Source organism: Pinus tabuliformis, chromosome 5_2, assembly GCF_031772625.1.
Source record: "Pinus tabuliformis cultivar Carrire ecotype Pingquan chromosome 5_2, CPIR1, whole genome shotgun sequence".
NCBI classification, from domain to species: Eukaryota; Viridiplantae; Streptophyta; class Pinopsida; order Pinales; family Pinaceae; genus Pinus; species Pinus tabuliformis.
The window spans coordinates 673,773,285-673,786,838 of record NC_142306.1 but is presented as its reverse complement, the minus strand read 5'-3'; the positions used below and the strand labels follow the sequence as shown (position 1 = coordinate 673,786,838).

At 36.7% G+C, this 13,554-nt stretch overlaps 1 long non-coding RNA gene across 1 annotated transcript; it reads left to right on the top strand.

Moving 5' to 3' along the window:
• Positions 1 to 946: 946 nt before the first annotated feature.
• Positions 947 to 2,038, top strand: LOC149160907 (uncharacterized). Its single transcript, XR_016261474.1, has 3 exons — positions 947 to 1,354; positions 1,538 to 1,635; positions 1,701 to 2,038. It is a non-coding gene; the product is annotated as an uncharacterized LOC149160907 (long non-coding RNA).
• Positions 2,039 to 13,554: the final 11,516 nt, after the last annotated feature.

Below are 13,554 nucleotides of genomic sequence, written 5' to 3'. Positions count from 1 at the left end.
GCAACGTGGCAACAGATGAGGTCAACTTTTGATATGGCTGCCTGCAGCTTCCGACGTGCAAACCATTTATTTATTGATTCACGGCCAACAAATTAAACGCCTCCCACTTGCCAAGCATTTTTTATTCATTCACTCCCAATCAAATTATCACTCAACTTTTGATATGGCTGCAGATTCTGACATGCCAAACATTATTTATTGATTCAATGCCAAAAATTAAACACCTCCCACTTGCCAAACATTATTTTATTCATTCACTTCCCATCAATTTATCACTCATCACTACTCGGGCTTTCCACTTGCCAAACATTATTGACTGATTCAATGTAATTAAATTAAACGCAGTATTCTAACTGATTGTTTTTCGTTGGAAAATTATGGAAATTTTAGTAAGATTTTGATAATATTTGGTTAAGTTTTTTGTAAATTTAGGTTAAAGTTGTTAAATTTGAAAATTTTTGGTGTTTAGAAGTTTTTGATAGTGCTAAATCCATTTCCGCCATAAAATATGATTCACTGCTACTGCAAATTTTTTTATTTTTTTAACCCAATTTCAACTACTTTTAACAATCTTGACAATTCCGACAATACCTCATTAAACACTTGACAAACATTTTTTATTCATTCACTCCCCATCAAATTATCATAACTTCTTCCCGTCTTTACTATGTTCAGAGTCGGTGCTTGTACCCTGTTTGGACTACCTGGGAATCCCTGAGGGACATGTCCGCTAGTGTAACCCCACGAAAAGGAAACATACATATTCTATTATTTTACTTGAAGGACGCCACCCTGTTTATATTGATTTCCATACTTTTATGCCTTTCTCCGTATCACTCGCTGGCAGCATCATGCTCCTCTTTCTTCGCATTTCTTTCATCGGATATCTCTAGACTGACCCCACGAAATGCAATCATCCATTTTTTATTTTTGCTATATAAATTTGCATTACTTCATCTAAATCACTCGCTCGCTATACGATGTTTCTCTTCTTTCCCTTTTTTTCTCTCTTCTTCTTCCCTCGCTTACCCATATCAAGATCTTGAGCGGCCACTGTTGGATTCCGGTTCCCTCATCACCGGTGATCCTTGAGAGTCCATGCAGATTAGAGCGAGGCCGCGTCCTTGTGCAACTGGAGTGGCGTAACCTACAGCAGCGGTTATCCAAGGGAGAGATTAGTTGCCGTCAAACTCACATCTATGGATCTTCACGGTCCCGCTTTCTCCTCCTCTTGGCAATTTGTCGTTCCTCCGCTTGCTTGATTTTTCCAAATATGAGACGGATTCTCACGTGTTCTGTGGTGGCGATACAGAGGAACTGGGCGAAAAGTGATCTCTACCACGCCGAGGCTGAGGTTTGCGGTCTTGACACAAAATTGTATTCTTGTTTTCATTTCTGGAAGTTTGAGATTTTAGGGTTTGCTGCTTTTTATTGATGTTGATGTGGTTTGTATTCTTGTTTTCATTTCTGGAAGTTTGAGATTTTAGGGTCTGCTTCTTTTAATTGATGTTGATGTGGATCATCTTGCCACTTGCAGGACCGTGGGGGATTAGAGGAGAGGTAGTCTATAGCTGAAGAGGAATTTGTTTCCTTAATTATCAAGTGAGAGGAGAAATGACAAAGTGTTGGGAGGAGGCTGAAGAGGAATTTGTTTCCTTAATTATCAAGTGAGAGGAGAAATGACAAAGTGTTGGGAGGAGGAGATCAAATGGGGTCGTGCAGATCCATAGCTGTGAGTTTTAGGGCAATAATTCTGTCCATTGGATGACGGTTGTTGTGGGTAACGCCACTCCATTTAGAGAAGGACACGGCCGTATTCCAATCCGCTATGGACTCGTAAGGATCGGTGGTAAAGAGGGGCCCGGACTCCACAACACCGGTTGCCCACATCCTAATATGGGAGCAAGGGAAAAACGAGAGAGATGGAGGGGAAATGATATGGATATCACATTAATAATAACATATCTCTCTTTTTTTAATTAAATCTTCGCATGCTAGTGTATCTAGAGTAGAGAGAGCGGCCGACATGAATTTAGAAGCCCAAAGCCCAATTACTTTGGTAGAAAAAATTGATGGACCGAATCTCGTTTTCTGTACTTATGATATTATAAAAAATTATGAATGAAGTCAAGTGTTTTTAACCCGTGAAGATTGAATCAAACTGGATTACTCTACTTGGAAGTACATATTTTAAATTGAATGTGATTGGCATACTGTTTGTGAAAAAGAGCAATACAAAATCGAATATACCAATTTAAATTAATTGTGTTGATGTGATTTCAATTTAAATGAGTTTTCTATAAAAATAGTTCTACTCTTCGGTTAAAAGAGTGTAGAATTATATGTTTATAGAGTTTGAGAGGCAATAAAGTATATACGTTATACTTTGAACATAAATGTCTCAATTTTTTTTAATCATTATTTCATGTGTTTTTATTATTGTTTCTGTTTGATGACTCTTGGTTTTGCAATAATAATGTTGTAATTTTCAAGGGTTTTAGTTTTAATTGTCAACTTTGTGTTTATACAAATTTAAGAGGGAATTTAAGAGGGGTTGTAACTATATATGTAGTAGACACTATTTCTTTCTCTTATTGATTTATGTATGTGGAAATACTGAAATGAAAGATAGATGTACAAAGACCAAGTTGAGTAATTTGTGTTATAGGAAATTTGCAATTGGAGGAAATAACTTCCTGAAAGGAAAATGACACACAAACCTAGACTACTTGCAATAAAGGAAGATACAATTCTACACTATCTGCAATGAAACAAAAACACACTTGCACACCTCTATGTTATCTTGCAAGGAAAGGAAAACACAATGTTGAAATGAGAACCTGTAAACCCTTGCAAAAAACAAATTTCTAAAGCAAACCAATCAAAAACATCTACAATGTCTCTCTACTTCGAAGATCCATTATCAGGGTTCCAAGAGTGTTGTAATATATCAAAGAACACAAATAATGAGTTTATTATAAATCTGAGTGTGTTTGAAAGGCTAGTTATGAATGTGATAGGTGACAAGCTCCCAGTTCAAACTATATTGCGATATCATGATGAGGAAGGAAAAATCATATTGGATCCTGAAACAACAATGGTACCCATTACGTTGAGTGCCTCCGTGAGATGGGAAAATTTCTGTTGAACTTCTTCCTTTGTGAGTCACTTGCCATGGTGCAAGAGCTAGCTGGCTTTGACAACTCGATACAGTGTGATCCTCTATTTGAGATTTCTTGGTTTGTGTGTCCATGATACGATCAGTTGTGTCTTGTTCAATGCAGTTTGGGTTGAGCTATGTTGGTGTCAATTGCTCAACAATGTCTTATGTGTCCAAAAATGGTGGAAAGTATGGACGAAGATGGTCCACATTGAATACGGGGTGCAAGCCAAGGAATGGGGGGATACTAAACTCGAAAGTGTTGTCTCCCATAACCTTGGTTATTGTGTAGGGACTGTATCACAGTGGTCAAGGGTTACGATGGGCTCCAGTGAGGCACTCTTTCTGTGGATGTAACCAAACGTTGTCGCCCACCTGAAAATTATGGGGAACCTAATGCTGGTCATGTTGTTGTTTGTATTCGGCATTGGATTTCTCCAAGATGTCATGAACCTTCTCGCGGATGTGCTGAATGCGCTCAATAAACCTGGTGGATTTATTAACTTTGGATTGAACATGGGAAAATTCATCCTCTGTAGTTGTAAAAGGCAATGCAACATCAAGGGGACATAATAGTTGAAATCCCATACCCACTTCAAAGGGGTTATTGCTAGTCGAGTTATGGAGAGCTCTGTTATAGATGCATTGCACATAGGGAAGACCCTCATCCCATGTCTGAAGATGCTTAGAGTTGTACATGCATAGTATGTGCACAATCATCTTGTTGATGACCTCTGCTTTTCCATCAGTCTGGGGGTGGAATGTAGTCAACTTAGTGAGATTGGTGTCCAATAATGGCCAAAGGCTTGACCAAAATGAGCTTAGGAACCTACTACCCTAATATGATATAATGGTCTATGGGATCCCAAAATGTACCCACACTCATTCAAAGAAGAGTCTGGCAGTGGCCTCGACTATGATACTCTTCTTGCAAGTAACTAATATGGCCATCTTAGAAAAGCTTTCGATGACCACAAATACACAGTCATTGTTATGCTTTTTAGAAGGAAGGCCAGACATGTAATCCATCAAGATGGATTCCCAAGGCCGACTAGGAGTAGGCATATGAGTATACAAGCCTTACTTCTTAATAGTTAGCTTGGCGATGGCACATGCAGTGCAAGATTTGATATATTTTCCAACATCTTATCAAAGATTTGGATAGTAAAAATAATTATGTAGCACATACACAATTTTCTCCATGTCAAAGTGTCCTACGACCCGACTATAGTGCGCCTCCCAAATTAGCTTGGCACAATCGCTTGAAGGAACAAAAAGGTGGACCAAGTAGCATTATAATACATCCTGGAGGTGGAAGTTTGGAACCTGCTTTCCATCCGCTAGCATCTCGTATGTGGTGGCAAATTCGAGATCATTTTTATATAGTTGTGGCCATCCAGAGGTCTTGTGGCTACAAGAGTTGTGAATAGTGGTCAATGCTACCACCAATGGTCAACTGATGCAATATGAAACATGATTCGTGATGCCCTTCTTATATTTGATATTCAAATGGAATTGTTGTAGATATCTAGACCACTTCTGATTGCAATCGTTCTGCGACTTCCCTTGGGCTTGTATAAATTGTAGGGGTTGGTGATCTACGTGGATGACTGTCTCCTTCCCCATAATGTAATGTCTCCATTTCCAGCAAGCTTACACCATGGAATACATCTACTTATCTTAGGTTGGGTATTTCCAAATAGTGTCGGAAAGTGTCTCACTGTGATAGGCCACCGGATGCCCTTGCTAGGTAAGAACTACACCAATAACATAGTTGAAGGTGTCTATCTCAATTTCAAATGGTTGTTACAGGTTCGGCAATGTGAGTATTGGTGTAGAGCAGAGGAAATGCTTAAGCTACACAAACAACTTATGTTTGGACTTGAACCAGAAAAAATCGCTTTTACTCCTTCCTTGGTAACTTGACTCAAAGGCCAAGTGATATGAGAGAATCCCAACACACACATTTGATAAAAATTGGTAAGGCCCAAAAAGTTGTGAAGCTTTGTTAAAGTGGTCAGGGCTAGCCAATATCGAATGACTTGGATCTTAGCTAGGTCCACATGCATGCCTTGCTCATAAATGATGTAACCCACATATTGGACCTAGCCCATGCCAAAGGTGCATTTCTCCAAGTTGACACATAGTTTGTGTTGCCGTCGGGTTTGAAGGACCCATTGAACGTGTTACAAGTGCTCTTCCCAACTCTTGATTAAGATGAAGATGTCATGCAGATATACAACCGCGATCGAGTTGGTAAAGGGCCTCAAGATGTCATCCATCATGCTCGTAAAAGTTGCAGGGTCATTTGTCAACCTGAAAGGTATGACCAACCACTCAAAAAGGCCCTCCTTGGATTTGAAGGTGGTCTTCCATACATCTATGGGATCTATTGGAACCTGGTGATAACCAGACTTTAAATTGATCTTGGTGAAATACTTGGCCTCTTTGAGCTAGTCAAGAAGGTCATCAATTGTGGCATTGGATAGCTATTCCTGACAGTGATTTTATTTAGTGCCCAATAAATGATGCAGAGTCTCTAGGTCCCATCCTTCTTCTGTACAAGTATAATAGAGCTCCCACAACATGAGGAACTTGGTCGTATGTTCCCTTTTTGGAGCAACTCCTTCATCTACTACTTGATTTCTTCATTTTCGAGAATAGAGCGGTGGTATATCAGCCAATTGGGTAGAGGTGCTTCAAGAGTCAGATCAATCAAATGCTTAACCTGATAATGCAAAGGTACCCCTGTGGGTGAGGAGAAGATATCCCTTTATTCTTTCATGACCTTATCCACCTACTTCTGTTTTGCGGTGGAACCCTTCGCAGGTGCTATGGATGTGGCCACAATATTCCCCTTAATTTGAGAATGAATAAAAAAGAATAAAAAACCGGGTATGGGAGATGATCTTATTTCATTGCTTAGCAGAGATCAAAGAGATTGAGGTAGGAGGAGCTACCTTTGGTATTATGTATAACTTACTGCCCAAAGTAATAATAACAAAGTGAGGCCTCGACTTATACACAACATGAACTTTGAAAAGTATGGTTGGCCTAATAATACATCACAAACTTCAATAGGAGCAACATCACATGGTACTTCATCTGTGAAGGGCTTGATGCTGTAGGGAAGGTGACATTGTTAGCTGACGCGAAGATCTCTTCCTTGGTGAAGCCACCTGATGGTGTATGGCTACAAGTGTGGTGTGGTCTGTAGGCCAAAAAACTTCATGACCTATATTGAAATGAGGTTATTTTGGCTCTCGATGTTGATAATGAACTGCAATGGTGAACTCTTCACCCACACATGTGAGTGGAAGAGACTCTCCCCCTCCTCTAGATATCTGAATTCAATCTTCTGGACCTTCGTGGTGGCAATGGTGGTGATGGGATCCACATCAATAATCTGCTTCCCTTTTTCATTCCTCTTGTTGGGTTCTAATTCAAAGTCAAAACATGCATCTCACTCTGAAGCCTTCAGCTCAGCCACCAGTGACTTCTTAGCTTGATACTCACTTGTGTTGTGAGTGAGCCTCTAATGGAACTCACACCACTTTCCTATGTACCTCTTTCTCTTTGTGGTGTTTTTCTTTGCTTGTAGCTTCATCGGGTTGTCCTTTGTCACCCTGCCTTGGATTTTTCCTTTTTTCCATGGTTTGGGGGCACCTTTCCCATGGTTCTGATTCACATATCCAAAATCTCGCTTCTTTTGTTTAAAGTTCTACTTGATCTTGATAGTGTATCGATAGGCGACACCGACCAAAGAGATGTCTAGGAACTCCATCTTGTCTTAGATGTATTTGTGTAGATAACTGTAGTATTTGAGTAACAAACATTGTTCAGAATCATTGATACCCAACTCCGTGTGAAGGGTATGAAAACTATTTGTGAACTCTGACATGTCTTGGTCTCTTCCCTACCACAGTGTGGTCCTCTTTATGCACTTATCTTCATAGCTACCGCCAGGGTAATACTATTCCTTGATGACATCTCTAAAAGAATTCCAAGTGGGTGTGATTAAACAAAATGAGGGTTCCCTCTCGTTCCTCTCCTCATAGTAGGTTTCCCACCAATCCTTCATGTGGGGGGCGAATTTGAGGAGTGCAAAAGTAATCTTTTTAATATTGGAAAAAGCATGAACTAAAAAATATCCTTCCAACATATTTAACCATTTATCTATGGCATTTGCATCTATTATGCCTTCAAATATGGGAATGTCAAAGTTGACTTGTACCTTAAAGAGAGTGGCGCCTCCAGGGTGTTTGCTGGATGAAGATGTGTTTCCTATGGGCATCCACAGAAGGATCTGGGCAAAGTTTTCTATCATCTTATTCCTTTGTCACTCGAGGGCTTCTTCGAGCAATTTTTTGAAAGGATATTATGCTCCCTCATCTTTCTTTTCTTTTTCCATGGGAGACCGCCAAGGTGAGAAAGTCCGGTCTTTCAAAGGTTCAACCAGTTCAAGCCCTAACTCCTTATACCTCGACCTCGTTGGGGACATGCACAGAAAAATAGAAAAAGAGAAGATCGCTTTGATACCACTGATCTAGATTTTTGCAGGAACGAAATTAAATACAAATATAAACAGAAGCACAAAGATACAACGAAAACAAAACTTCAATTCATTAATAACAAAATACTAGAACAATATTTACATGTAGAATGGAAATAAATTAGCTCAGGCGATGGTAGCTTATCTATGAGAAGAGATGTGGTAGCTACATGCCTTTTGAACTATGTTACAATGAGACTCACATGCCTTTTTATTATTGAGAAACAAGGTAAAACCCAAAACATCGAAAAAACTAATCCTAGGAGTTAAAGCGCCAAACGTTTTTGGGCCCCATTGGGTTTATTTGCTACACCAACTCTCCAAGGTTGTAACTTTGACATATGATCTATGTTTGATGTGTATGATACCTTGTTAGAAATATTTATCTGAGGACTACATCTTTCGACTGCAAAACCCAATTATAACATTTTGGTTTGCGTGTTTTCTAAAAAAAGGCCATTTAGGGTCTCAAAATGGCTTTGGAAGTTCAGGACCCAAAAAATGCCAAAAATAGTAAATTTTGCTACAATTAAGGAAATTGAAAGAAACAATCTGAAAGAAATAATGTTGGGGGTCCAAGTGGAATAGGTGGGTGGCCACCAATATCCACCTGGATCACTGAGAAACCACCCATTGTCATAAGTATTTCCTATCCTCTGTGTATCCGAAGAGGGCTTCAGGTTGAGGCTACCGAAAGGAAAATTTCCCCTTAGATCATGGATCTGGCTCGAGGGTGACTACTGTAACTAATTCTGGCTACAACAGGTCTATGGTTGGGTGGAATATTGAAGTCCCACCTTCATCCTTGCCTTGAATATGAATTGTGTATGGAATGCTCTGAAATGAGAGTTGTGGAATTAAAGAAGTTCTCTATAAATGTATGTAAATCTGAATAATGTTGCATGGAAGTATGATGCTGGTGAATGGATGTTATTGATTGAATTGTTGACTATTTTATGGTTTTGTTGATGATTTTTCTTTTTGTTATGCAATTGCGAGTTCAATACTTGGGAATTTATTTTTTATTGCATATAGAAATCACTTTGTGTTTTTTGTGTTGAGAGATGGTATGAGTGTAGATAAGTGCCTTTGGCTAAAAGTTGTGATATTAAGGATTGTGTCTTGCCAAAATAAATATATATAGCTAAATGTGGATTATCGTATGGCTGTAGAAATTGGTACATGAAATTAATTGGTTGAATTTATCTTGAAATGAGATATGGATTTCATAAATCTCTGCTAGTGAGATGTAAGTTAAATGCTTTGAGTTCCTACAAAATTTTATTGTGTTACATGCAATCATGTAGGTTCCATGACTCATATTTGTTTCATACTTGATTTACAAGACTATTAATCTTGTTAAATGCTAAATGCGTAGGGCATACATATGGTTTGAGTCTTAATGGAGTTATAGGCTTGGTTGTAAGTTTGTTGAGATTGTTAAACATTTAATGTTTTAGCAAGATCAATTACATTTGTGTAATTGTTCTTTGCATGCCATGTTTTTCTTTATTTTTTAGATTAGATTGGCCAGATCAAAGCTAGTCCTTGAGTTTTTATTTAAGTCCTTAAGCTTTGAATAAAAATAGTGTTGAATTGGAGAAAGTGTGACAAAGTAGAAGAATGGTTAAAATCGTAAAATTATCTAAGTGTTGACAGTGGGGCCTTTTGGGGTTGAAACCCATCGGGGTTATGTTATGAACGAAAGTTCGCAACTGGTGGGTTAGGTTGACCTTACTCAGGGCTTAGGAAGGTGGAAAAACCTTATACAACTTCTCCTAGATAAGCGTCCCAACTAGTGGGGTTGTCCTAACCTTAGGTGGGGGTCACGAACTCAACGATATCGAAGTTTAGAGGTAGATACCCAATCTAGCTCGGGGGTTGGGGCCTCATAAGTGTGTGCTATGCATTTCATTGTGGGGAGGTCGACCCCAACATCCTCAATAGTTGGCCATAGGCTCAAGTGGCACGGGAAATGCTAGATGGAGGGTGACATGGACCATTGGATGAGGTGGAGCACCACACAAGTGCTACGTGGTGGCACTCTCATTGACATGGCTAGGGTTTTGTTGGGAAAAACTTTGAATGACCATAACTTGTGATCCGAGAGTCAAATTTTGATAAAATTGATACCACCAGAAATCTCATGACGAGATGTTCACGATGGTAATGTTAATTTATGGTTTTGAATAAGTTTAAATTGGAAGGATTTTGTGACCCCATTTCCATAAATGAATAATGGAAATTTGGTCATCATAGTAATTGCTTCCTTATACCCTTAGTGTGGGCTATGGGTGGCAAATGGGTATGTTACACTTAGAGAAGTTCAAAATCTATTTATTGAGTCCATTTATGTTTGTTTTCCAATTTGTGTTGGTTTCATCAAATTTGGGTTTCATATTTCAATTTTGTTCTTTATTTAAAATCTATTTATTGAGTCCTTCTATTTTGTCTTCTCATTGGTGTTAGTTTCATCAATTTTTCTCTTAAAACATTGCAAATGGAGAAAGAGGGTATTAACTTTTGTTATTTTCTCCTTTTGGCATTACATTCGAGTCATTTAATTTATTTTGTTTCAAAATATCTTCTAGGATGTAGTTTATTACTTTATTTTTTTTATAATTTATTTAAAATTTCTTTAATAAATTAGAAAAAATATATTTTTGTTTCTTTTAAATAAATATTTGAAAAATTTTAATTTTTATATTTTTTAAATATTAGATTTATAATTTAATTATTTATTTTTAAGTATTTCATTTTAAAAAAATTATTTGGTACACTAAATAATTTATAAATTATTAGTATTTATCAAAATTATTTTATTTTCCTTACTTTACTCTTTCATTTTAAATTACACGAGCCCTTAGCTAGTTTTTATTAGGATTTTTAATTTATTGGTCATTTAAAATTTTATTTTAAGATTCGGTAAAGTTACCTTTTCTTCCCATGAAAAGGGTTTTCTATATTTACTTGGCATAATTACTCTTTTTTTTTTATTCTCGCACGGTTATATATTTTCAAGCAATCCTATTTTGGTATGGGCTATATGGTTAAATTCAACTTTAAAATAAAAATTTCAATCAACCAAAATTCTCCCACCTCAAAATCTTAAGAACATAGTTGTTAAATTTCAAATAACGTAAGATCCTTCCTCTTAAATACAAATCAAAACCCATGTGATAACATACATTCTCTCTAAGTATGGATAATGCCAAGGTTGGGATGGGAGGTTTGATTAATACACCTTACTTTTTTACACACACGATCCCCTAATAGTTGGTTTTTACTTAAGGAAATGTTACCTATTGTACATATCCCTAAGGTGGTTTAATGGTCGTTCATTAGGTTTCCATCTAGGTGTTTCATAGAGGTGGGATGGCACATGAGGTAGATAATAATAGTTGTTAGGAATTGTACTTAATGTTTTTCATTATAATCGTCTCTTTTATACCGTCTTTTATACCGCCACTAGCTCTTTTTAGTGGATCTCTTTTTTCCATTAGTGGACCTCTTTTTTCCATCAATTTAAGTGTTTGGAAGGGCCTTATTTATCCCTTTAATAATTTCCCATAGTGGGTCTCATTACCATTTGTTGATAAATGTTTGGAGGGGCTTATTTTGCTATTCATAATTTTTAGTTGCAGCACCTCTTAAGTTATTGAGTCTTTTTTTTATAGGGTGAATATTATGATTTTAGCGATTTACTTTAATGGAAAACATTACGCTAACATCACATCTAATTCCAATTTAGTACTCATTCGTATCTGAGTAATCATTTGTTTCCTTTTCACTATGTTTAGATATCATTTTTGTTAGAGCGGAAAAGTTATACCTAGTGAAGATTATACATCTTATCTCCTTTAGGTTTTATTGTAGGATATAGGAACATTTTCATTTACTTAGAATCCCTAGTTGTTTCATTTTTCCCACTTGTATTATGAGGATAGAAAATAATTGACCTCCCTATCCTCATATTACTCCTTTGAGTTTGTCTTATCTATAATTTTTAAGTCGATTTCATCGCCATCTAGTTCCACATTGTCTAGTTCTCATGTGTCCACCTTAACAATTAGTCACACCTCCTCTATAATGGAAGAAAATAATCCAGAAAACACCAATACTGATCATGGGAATTTTAGTTTGGCTTACACAACAAATATCCTATACATGGCTAGTCTTAAACTCTTGGATTTTCCCTAGCTTATAAATGTTCCCATTTGGCATAATCTTTCTTTTCCTTCCATTCCTACCAAGCTTCCTCTCAACATACCAAAATTTGAATGGCGTACTAGAGAACATCATTGCAATCACACAATATCTTTTCACTTATGGTGTAACTCAAATAATACCATTGACTATTCTATTAGATTTTTGGTTTGTAAATTGTTGTGGATATTCCAGTGGAGTAGTTCATCATAACACATTTTATGTTATTTTGAAATCTTATATGGTTCAAATTATTTTTTTCTTATATCTTATATTAATTAATTATTAGCTTTGCTCAAGTTTAAGAAATAATTGAAAAGATAAATGGAAAGAATAGGTCATAAGCATACCATCCACACAAATGAACATTAGATTTATTTTGTGAAACCTAATATGAGAGAAAACCTATCTAGAAGGTGAGACCTATCCTCTTCTCTCTTTCATCCAATTATACAATTGCACATACAAAGGAATGAGAACTCACTATGAAGTTAGCTTTTGACATTGTGGTTTGAAAAATAGCTACAAAATATTCCTCCTCCTTTGTTAAGCTCATAAATTACCACTTTTAGATGTTTTGCTAAGCTATGGAACAAGATACAATGCTAGAAAATGAAACTCCTCCTCTTAGTGGCTTGGTATTTAACATAGTTGGATAACCATTTAGGGGTAGGTTTTGACTTTCTCAATCCTCAATTGTGATAAGCTTTTTGGACCTTATAGAAATTTCTCAAAAGTACAATTGTTGTTAGCCTCACATATGTGAATAATAAGAGGTTGACATATCCTCCACTCGTACCATGGTGGTTAACAAGGTAGGTCAATTTATAGGAGGCACAACTTTCACATAAAACTTCAATTGAGGCATTTTTCACATTGTTGGGAAGGTCTCAAAGTGTAGGTCAATGTCAATGGTGCGTGCACATGTTTTGGACATTGAAACCCCAAGAAATGCTATTTATCACCTCAAAATGACTCTAAAATGTTTGAAGCTCCCATTTTCAAAACTAGGATTTGCCACTAAAACTTCATCTAATTTTCCCTAAATCATCAATTATATGATAATTCAATCTAATAAATGATAATTCAATCTAAATTAGTTATGCTTGTTCTAATACAACTTCACTAAAGTTAGTATGCAATGGTAGATTGATCACCTTACTATGTCCTATCCTAATCAATATCATGCATGCATCTACTCCTTGTACATGATACATGGAGAAGACATTGACATCCCATGTACACATCCTCGAAGTATTTATTTCCTGTAGTTATTATTGACATGGTTTTATCAATATTTTATTTATGTGTTTTTATTTTTTTTGGGATTCTTTTTTCTAATATCTTTAAATAGTTTTAAAGGTCCACACCCGTATGTCTTGAACAATTCAGCATGTAGGGTTATAGATAGGAGACATATGGATCAATCAAGTCACTGTTATTGAATATCAGATCTCAACTGAATTATTATTCACAGCGTGACTGTGTAATTTCATATGAAGATAGTAAGCAGAGTAAACAAATGAGAGTGGGTGCCAATAATGAGACACCGCTGCATCCCAGGGCTCTCCGCATCCATCATCTAACTATTAACTGATATTGCTTAGTTTCATATATATTCCATAAGGTCTTTCGT